Source organism: Anomaloglossus baeobatrachus, chromosome 2, assembly GCF_048569485.1.
Source record: "Anomaloglossus baeobatrachus isolate aAnoBae1 chromosome 2, aAnoBae1.hap1, whole genome shotgun sequence".
NCBI classification, from domain to species: domain Eukaryota; kingdom Metazoa; phylum Chordata; class Amphibia; order Anura; family Aromobatidae; genus Anomaloglossus; species Anomaloglossus baeobatrachus.
This window is the reverse complement of record NC_134354.1, coordinates 434453297-434463537: the sequence shown is the minus strand read 5'-3', so window position 1 is coordinate 434463537 and position 10241 is coordinate 434453297. Positions and strand designations below refer to the sequence as shown.

Here is a 10241-nt window from a genome sequence, read left to right as displayed (position 1 = left end):
CACATTCACGACAGACAGTCATTGGTAATGTGATGTTTGATAAATGGGGATCCAAGCTTTCGGAGCAGCACATCTGTCCTGAATGGGGGTCCCCAGTTCCCTGTTACGTCTGCGTACAACCCCCAGTGAGTGGAGAGTATGCAGTATGCACCTTCTCTCTCTATTCATTTCTATGGGAGTTTTGAACCCAGTCGAGAACATTTTCTTGGGTATAATTGGAATTCCTAACGCATTGACTGAAGAGGGATAAAGCAAGTGCCGCATCCTCACCGGATAATTGCATCCAAGGGCTCACATCCCCTTGGCAAAGCATATAAAAAATAGCAGAAAATAGAAAGGCCCATATTTCTAGGACAGTATGGCAGTGGAACAGCAAGAATAATATAGTAAAAAGTGGCCACTTTTGACCTAGTCACAGGTACTCGATAAATGGAGCCAAGACGTGCATGCTCAACCGTCACTCCAGTCATTGTCTATGGAGCTACCAGAAACAGACAAGTACTGTACTTTGCTTTCTTTGACATTTCTGGAAAAACTCAACTCTGACCGCTAAAAAGATATAATTAAAAATTTATGCAAAATGCAAAGTAAGTATGAATTTCACACATTTTTCTTACTTTCGCTCCATTGGAACTAATGAATTTGACAAGAAGTCTGCTGGGAATAATATCTCAGTTCTAACATGTTTAATAAAGTTTAAAGTGCATATCCAAGTATGAGAATCATTTTAGTTATAGATATGATCTGAAAAAAGGAGTGACTTTATAACTATATATATCTTGTACAGATCCGGAGTTACAGCCTGTATCATAGTTCAAGGCTGTATTCACAATTCTGAAACCTTCAGAGCTGAACTTCTTTACCAATTCGTGTTGTACAGACCTTGTTCTGGTGATTTGCTATTACTGCTCTTTACTGTATAAATGATTATTTAACTGACCAACTACATTATAGAAACTGTTAAAGGGAACCGGTCACCACTTTTTCGGCCTATAAGCTGCGGTCACCACCACCGGGCTCTTATATATAGCATTCTAACATGCTGTATATAAGAGCCCAGGCCACTGTGTAAAACATAAACACTTTATAATACTCACCTAACTGACGCGCTGCGGTGATTCTAGTCAGATGGGCGTCTCAGTCTTCCTACGTCATGCACACATGCCAGCATTGAGGTCCTGCGCAGGCACACTTTGATCTGCCCTGAGCAGAGCAGATGAAAGCATTGTAGTGCGTCTGCGCGGAACTGGCGAGTGTGTATGACGTAGACGCGTCATGCACACAGGCTTCAGAAGGACGACAAAGATGGCTGAAAGAGGCAGCGCTGGCACTGGAGAACAGAGACACCCATCTGACTAAAATCCACCGCAGTGTGACCATTTAGGTGAGTATTATAGTTTTTTTTTGTTTTACACAGCGGCATGGGCTCTTAAATACAGCATGTTAGAATGCTGTATATAAGAGCCCACTGGTGGTGGCCGCAGCTTATAGGCCAAAAAACGTGGTGACCGGTTCCCTTTAAAGAAGTTGTCCCGAGAAATCATTGACAGGATAGGCGATAACTTGCTGATCGGTGAATGTCTGACAGCAGGGATCTTCAGCAATCAATAGAATAGGGAGATTTTATCCCAATTACAGGACTGATGCCCGTCCACATCATTATTCATTCTCAAAGGGGCAGCACTAAAAAAAAGCCAAGCGCAGCGCAAATCAGCCCCATAAGAAAATAATATAGAATTGGTCAAGCATGTGCATTGCTGCTCCATTCTAACTAGGATAAAAGTGACCCATTTTGCCAATCAGTGGTGGATCCAGTGGTCGGTGCCCCACTGATCAACAGGTTACCACCTATCCTATAGATAGGCAATGTCTTGTGAGAAATTATGGGTTTGTCTAATAACATGTTTGTTTCCAGTAATGACCAGTAAAACTGAATGCTATTCAGAGCCACAGCTACAAAGTCACATAATTGTTTTAGGGTAGAATACCCATACAAACAACAGAACTAGAACTATGTATCTGCTGCATTCTTCCTTTTCGACTATCATACAAATGGCACAGATATGGGTTTTTCTCATAAATAGCTAGTCTGGCCTGCTGTTGCCATAATATGTTTCCCTGAAATTGCAGTGTGCTTTCATTCTGCTTCATGTTTGGCAAAATGTAAAGTGCCTAAAATTTCAATGGGAAAATACTATTTTAAAAAAACATTTGTTTTTTTTTTACTGGGGGGAAAATACAATAAATACACTTTCATAAGAGGCACCTAAATATTACAGCACTTATCTCCTTTACTTGCTAATATGCACAATTCACTTACATCTGTTAATAATTAATGGATTTTTGGATGCCGTTCTGTTGTTCAAGATATTTTAATCTTACAAAGTTGAATGGAAAATAAAAAGTTATCAGGTGTTTAATGGATTGGGAAGATGCCATGGCTGGCAAGAAGGGCAGTATCTAGTGTCAATTTTGCCACTAGCAAAAATATGTTGTGTCTGGGCCTGCTGACAAGTCCTTAGCGGAACCCTTTCTGGCTTAACACTAGAAATCCCAGAGAGGGGTCATTTGACATTTCTACCATTGGAACCCTATAAAGTTCGAAATTCCTGGGACTTCTAGTGTTAAAGACGACTTATTGGGTATAAGGGAAACATAACAAGTGAAAGTACCGTATTTTTCGGACTATAAGACGCACCGGACTATAAGACGCACCCCACCCTGGTTTTGGAGGAGGAAAACAGAAAAGTAAAATTTTAAGCAAAAAATGTGGTCATGTTATATACAGTTAGGTCCAGAAATATTTGGACAGTGACACAATTTTCGCGAGTTGGGCTCTGCATGCCACCACATTGGATTTGAAATTAAACCTCTACAACAGAATTCAAGTGCAGATTGTAACGTTTAATTTGAAGGTTTGAACAAAAATATCTGATAGAAATTGTAGGAATTGTACACATTTCTTTACAAACACTCCACATTTTAGGAGGTCAAAAGTAATTGGACAAATAAACCAAACCCAAACAAAATATTTTTATTTTCAATATTTTGTTGCGAATCCTTTGGAGGCAATCACTGCCTTAAGTCTGGAACCCATGGACATCACCAAACGCTGGGTTTCCTCCTTCTTAATGCTTTGCCAGGCCTTTACAGCCGCAGCCTTCAGGTCTTGCTTGTTTGTGGGTCTTTCCGTCTTAAGTCTGGATTTGAGCAAGTAAAATGCATGCTCAATTGGGTTAAGATCTGGTGATTGACTTGGCCATTGCAGAATGTTCCACTTTTTAGCACTCATGAACTCCTGGGTAGCTTTGGCTGTATGCTTGGGGTCATTGTCCATCTGTACTATGAAGCGCCGTCCGATCAACTTTCCGGCATTTGGCTGAATCTGGGCTGAAAGTATACCCCGGTACACTTCAGAATTCATCCGGCTACTCTTGACTGCTGTTATGTCATCAATAAACACAAGTGACCCAGTGCAATTGAAAGCCATGCATGCCCATGCCATCACGTTGCCTCCACCATGTTTTACAGAGGATGTGGTGTGCCTTGGATCATGTGCCGTTCCCTTTCTTCTCCAAACTTTTTTCTTCCCATCATTCTGGTACAGGTTGATCTTTGTCTCATCTGTCCATAGAATACTTTTCCAGAACTGAGCTGGCTTCATGAGGTGTTTTTCAGCAAATTTAACTCTGGCCTGTCTATTTTTGGAATTGATGAATGGTTTGCATCTAGATGTGAACCCTTTGTATTTACTTTCATGGAGTCTTCTCTTTACTGTTGACTTAGAGACAGATACACCTACTTCACTGAGAGTGTTCTGGACTTCAGTTGATGTTGTGAACGGGTTCTTCTTCACCAAAGAAAGTATGCGGCGATCATCCACCACTGTTGTCATCCGTGGACGCCCAGGCCTTTTTGAGTTCCCAAACTCACCAGTCAATTCCTTTTTCTCAGAATGTACCCGACTGTTGATTTTGCTACTCCAAGCATGTCTGCTATCTCTCTGATGGATTTTTCTTTTTTTTCAGCCTCAGGATGTTCTGCTTCACCTCAATTGAGAGTTCCTTAGACCGCATGTTGTCTGGTCACAGCAACAGCTTCCAAATGCAAAACCACACACCTGTAATCAACCCCAGACCTTTTAACTACTTCATTGATTACAGGTTAACGAGGGAGACGCCTTCAGAGTTAATTGCAGCCCTTATAGTCTTTTGTCCAATTACTTTTGGTCCCTTGAAAAAGAGGAGGCTATGCATTACAGAGCTATGATTCCTAAACCCTTTCTCCGATTTGGATGTGAAAACTCTCATATTGCAGCTGGGAGTGTGCACTTTCAGCCCATATTATATATATAATTGTATTTCTGAACATGTTTTTGTAAACAGCTAAAATAACAAAACTTGTGTCACTGTCCAAATATTTCTGGCCCTGACTGTATATCTCCATATTCCTAATCCTGGTATATGCCCTCATTCTGCTATATGGCCTGCATCCTATGGCACACAAAAAAAAAATAAACGTTTATACTCACCTTTCCTCACTCCAGCAGCATCGCTCGTCCTCCTGTCTGTGTCAGCAGCATCTCCACTGACCTGTGTGTATCAGTCACCGTTCCCCTGCAGCATCGCGATGTCTTCCTGTCTGCCGACCCGCTGATGGGGTGGAGAGCGGTGTGCACAGGGATGACGTCATCGCTGTGCGCACCACTAGTTTCCACACACATTAGCGGGCCGGCAGACCGGAGGACATCGCGATGCTGCATTCAACGGTGACGGGTGAGTATACTTATTCACTGCGCCCCTTGCTGATGATGCGCGGGGAGCAGTGAATACAGCAACACATGATCACTCCAGGCTGTAGTTGCCAGGGGTGATCATGCGGGCCAGCTGTTAATTATGCGCACATCCCCCGCCCATCATCCCACCCACCTATCAGCGCAGACTTCAGCGCTGAGAGATGATGAGCGGGAGGACGGGCATGCATATGAAATGAGCGGACCCACGTGGTCACGGCAGGCGCTGCTACAGCCTGCGCATGCCGCCGATGAACCGCTCCACCGCAGCACCCTCATTCCCCGCAGCCCTACATTCCCTACATTCAGACTATAAGACGCACCTCCCACTTTCTCCCAACATTTGAGGGGGGGTTGGCAGAGTGCGTCGTATAGTCCGAAAAATACGGTAGATGACTTTATAAGACTGTTCATAAATACACGCTATAAGCAAATCTGTTGATTTTCCAGAGTATGACAGGGATGAAGATTTTACTGTCCCTTTACCAGATCTAATCGCGAAGCTGTACTAACTATGAGGGGGGGGGGGGTGAGGAGTGGAGCTGATGCTATACACCATTGTATGGTGAGGTGCAGCACTGTACTTAGATCTGGCAATATTTGGCCCTTTTTGCCATCTTGTCGACTCACTGCATCATAGAACACAATGGAAGAATTGACATTTTTCTCTTAAATTCTCTAAAAGAATCACCAATTGAGCAGCAAAATAACTAAACATTAATCAGGTGTGGAGTTTTCTCCTTAACTTCAAATCAGGAGGCCTTGAACTGAATTTTATAGTACAGGGTAATTCACTTGCTACTTTACCTGGAAAAAAAATGCTGAATCTTCTAAAAGAGACTATCGTACTGAAGTTTGGACTGTACACACTTTGGGTCATGAGAAACTGATGTTTAAGAGCAGGTGTTGGAAATGGCCACCATTCCCATCCAAGCACGCCTGCACTCACAGTTCCATATTGTTGAATGTATTCCGCAGGATGTCTAGGGTCATAGCCTGAATTTCTTGCTGTGTGCTCTCTAGGAGTGCCTGTAATGCTCATGGCTTGATAATGTACATTCAACATTTCAAATGGCATTTTCAGACATCCTCCATCATAAAGTCCCTGTACGTTCCAGCTTATCCACCAATACATGGTTTGGACAGCAGATTTTGACCTCCAAACTTATTTAGAAAATAATTTTGGCACCTCTTTAAACGGACTTTGTTTTCCAATAAGTTTTCACATAAAAACACTATCTGTACATCTCTGGTTACAAATACAGCACTCCTTATAAATCTTGTTGGTGCTCAGATAGGGTCCATCTCCATAAACAATTAAGTAAGATCCGACACTCAAACTTGTAGAATTTGCAAAAAGAAAAATTACTATTTTTTTGACAGGCGTAGTATTCTGTGTGACAATTACTATCTGTACATTGTTAACAAATGAAGGAATTAGGCAGGAGTGAAACGCAATCACCACAAATAAACATGTGTGAACCAGCTCACCGCCTTAATTATCCTGAAGCACAGGATTCAGCCTCGCCATGGCCAAAAATCCAAAGGAAAAGAAAAGGGAGGATTCCAGCTCTTAAACATGTGATTCTCTTCTTCATTATTTCAGGTGCATTACAAACAGATCATTGCCGCATGGGTAGTGTATTCATCAATGAGTTTAAAGGGTGTATGGCACTCTTGCCATGCGTACTTGAAACGCATTGATGGATACACTACCCATGCGGCAATGATCTGTTTGTAATGCACCTGAAATAATGAAGAGAATCACATGTTTAAGAGCTGGAATCCTCCCTATTCTTTTCCACCACCAATAAACTATCAATGTGCAGAAAAGTGTCTAGTAAGTCTATATCGTAGTAGAGATGACCGGCCCCCACAGGTAGCATGTATCAGATATTGGCTGCAAAATATCCCCGGGTATGTTTGACTCTGAAGCGCTGTGGTGTTTCAGACAAAATCATACCTTAAAAGCTGTAAGAGGACCAACCCACACAAGAGAGTAATCGGATAGGCGGGTCCTGGTTACTTCCTCCCGGTTGTTTACCTAGAGTGACAGTTCTCTTCCTATCCATGCGCAAAGGGAGAGAAAAGTTAGAAGCGGGCAGGAGCCGCCTGTACGACTAGTCTCCCATACGGCGTGGTCCTTGGTGGTTTTTAAAAGTATGTTTTCTCTGAGATGCCCTAATGTTTCAAAGTGAAACATAGTTGTGCTCAAAAGTTTACATACCCCTGCAGATTTTTTTGCTTTCTAGTCCTTTTTTCAGAGAATATGAATGATAACACAAAATCTTTTTTCCCACTCATGGTTAGAGGTTGGGTGAAGCCATTTATTGTCAAACTACTTTGTTTCTCTTTTTAAATCATAACGATAACCAAAAACATCCAAATGACCCTGATCAAATGTTCCCATACCCCAGTTCTTAATACCATGTATTGTCCCCTCTAACATCAATCACAGTGTGAAGTTTTTCATGATAATTGTGGATGAGACTTTATTTTCTTAGATGGTAAAGCTGCACATTCTTCTGGCTAAAATGCTTCCAGTTCCTGTAAATTCCTGGGCTTTCTTGCATGAACTGCGCGCGCTTGAGTTCTTTCCAGAGTGACTCAATGATATTGAGGTCAGAATGCTGAGATGGCCACTCCAGAACCCTCGCTTTGTTCTGCTGTAGCCAATGACAGGTCGACTTGGCCTTGTGTTTTGGATCATTGTCATATTGGAACATCCAAGTACGTCTCATGCGCAGCTTCCGGTCTGATGAATGCAAATTTGCCTCCAGTATTTGCGGATAACGTGCTGCATTCATCTTTCCTTCAACTTTGACCAAGTTTCCTGTTCCTTTGTAGCTCACACATACCCACATCATCAGCAATCCACCTTCGTGCTTTACAGTAGGAATGATGTTTCTTTCATTATAAGCCTTGATGACACCTCTCCAAATTTAACGTTTATGGTTGTGGCCAAAAAGTTCGATTTTGGTCTCATCACTCCAAAATACCTTGTTCCAGACAATTGGAGGCTTGTCTCTCTGCTGTTTGGTGTATTGTAGGTAAGATACAGTACTTTGTGGCATTTACGCAGTAATGGCTTTCTTCTGGCGACTCGACCGTGCAGCCCATTTTTCTTCAAGTGCTGCCTTATTGTGCATCTTGAAACAGCCACACCGCTAGTTTTCAGTGAGTCCTCTATTTCAGCTGATGTTATTTATGGGTTTTTCTTTGCATCCCAAACAATTTTCCTGACAGTTGTGGCCATTCAAACTCATTTGAGTCAACATCTGTGCATGTTATCAGGCCAAAATCACCAAGGGTATGTGAACCTTTGATCAGGGTCATTTGGATGTTTTTGGTTGTCATTATGATTTCAAGAGAGTAAACACAGTAGTTTGAGAATAAATGGCTTCACCCAACCATTAACCATGACTGGAGAAATTATTCTGTATTCATATTCTCTGAAAAAAGGCCAAGAAAGCAAAAATCTGCAGGCGTATGTAAACTTTCCAGCACAACTGTACTTGGCTGTACCTGGCTGAAGTCATGCAGCCATTGTCTGATACATCCTACCCAATCTACAGGCAGAACATATCAGCTGTCAGGTTCCCTTTAAATAGTCAAAGCTGTAATCACTAAAATTCACAGGATTTTTTTTGTTTTTCCTAATAATTTATCTGATACAAGTTTTATATTTTTGTCTCCTTTTCCTTCGTGAAGTTCACCAGGAGCTAATAGGACCTCTTGAAATCTATTCTTCATCGTTGCTTACTTAATGGTATCTGAATGTATCAGTAAACGTCAATGTCTAAAATTCCTGATTGAGAAAAAGGTACAATCAAAGCTTGCCCAGATAATGTACATAATGCAATATTATTTGGTCTTAATTTTTTTCTTTAGCTTCCTTTACAAATAAACCTGCAGCGAAGGGTCAATCACTGGTATGCATTCATTTAGAAGGCAGTAGTGTGCTAAATGTTTATTAGCAAAATGCCAAGACCAAATGTCCTGAAATTCTCCTAGAGGAAATGCTTATGTTAAGCAACACAAATGGCTCTAGAGGGCCTTTGCATGTCTAGTTTGCTCTACTGTCGCGCTTTAAATGCCATACAAAGTTTAATAAGGTGTACGCCCAGTGGCATAATTACCGCAGTCGCAGAGGTCGCCATCGCGACCGGGCCCGTAGGGTTAGGGGCCCAGCGCCTGTCCTGCTGAGATGCAGCCGGCTCCTCTCTGTGAGAGAGGAGCTGCGCTGTTCAGTGACAGACAATGCGCCCGCTATGTGCCCATGAGTGCGCCCGTTATGTGCCCATGAGTAAGAAGGGCCCAGTGTCAGCGGCGGCGCCAATTCCCAGTCACCCGTCATCGCACACAACAATGATAAAAATGGAGAAGAGCGCTCCGATCCATTCTTCTTTATTCTCCTACTGTGCCTGCGCTTGCAGAGCGTGGGGACGTCATCACTGCGCGCTGCTGTGCCGAGACAACAGAGTGCAGGACGGGACAACAATGACCAGAGCAACAGGGAAACAAAGAGGAGTTAGGAGTTCCGTGGCTGACATATATAGCCTGTGCAATTGTTGTACCGGGGCACATTGAGAGGGGGGCCCTCGCAACTAAAGGAAGGCCATGCACCGTAATAAGTATTATATAATTTCCGGGTTCCGACTCACTCACCAGGAAACTGCTGAGTGCCGATGAACCCCGGAACCAGTAAAAGGCCTTTTCTATGTTCCCGTACAGCTCTGTTACATGCATTATAAAACATGGAGGACAATGGGGCTGCATTATAATATATGGAGGCCTATGGAGTGCACTAAATGGAATGAGTGCTGCATACTACAATATGAAGGACTATGGGGTGCATTATAAAACATTCAGGATTATAGAGCTGCAATATAATATATGGAGGACTGTGTATGCATTAATCAATATGTGGGCTGCATAATACAATATGAAGGCCTATGGGGTGAATTATAAAATATGGAAGACTATGGGGGCTGCTTTTTTAAAATATGGAGGACTATAGGGGCTGCATTATAATATATGGAGAACAGTGGGGTGAATTATAATACATAGAGGACTATGGGTGCAGTATAATATATGGAGAACTATGAGGTGCAGTATAATATATGGAGAACTATGGGATAAATTACAATACATGGAGGACTATGGGGGTGCATTATAAAACATGCAGGACTATGGCGGTGCATTATAAAACATGCAGGACTATGGGGTGCAGTATAATATATGGAGGACTATGGGGTGAATTATAATGCATGGAGGACTATGGAGGTGCATTCTAATATATGAAGGGTTATGTGGTACCCAATATACTATCTGGAATAGTATGTGGGGGCCATTAAAGTATTTGGAGAGCTATATACGAGGGGAGACAAAGATACAAGCATGGGATGGGAATGTTTTGAGTCTCTTTCCCTCAGCACCCAGATTTCCC

At 42.4% G+C, this 10241-nt stretch overlaps 1 protein-coding gene across 2 annotated transcripts in view; it reads right to left on the bottom strand.

Annotated features, from left to right (window-relative positions):
* USP32 (ubiquitin specific peptidase 32) overlaps positions 1 to 10241 on the bottom strand; it is a 391424-nt gene that overhangs the window by 219657 nt on the left and 161526 nt on the right. The gene's annotated exons all lie outside the window — the stretch shown is intronic.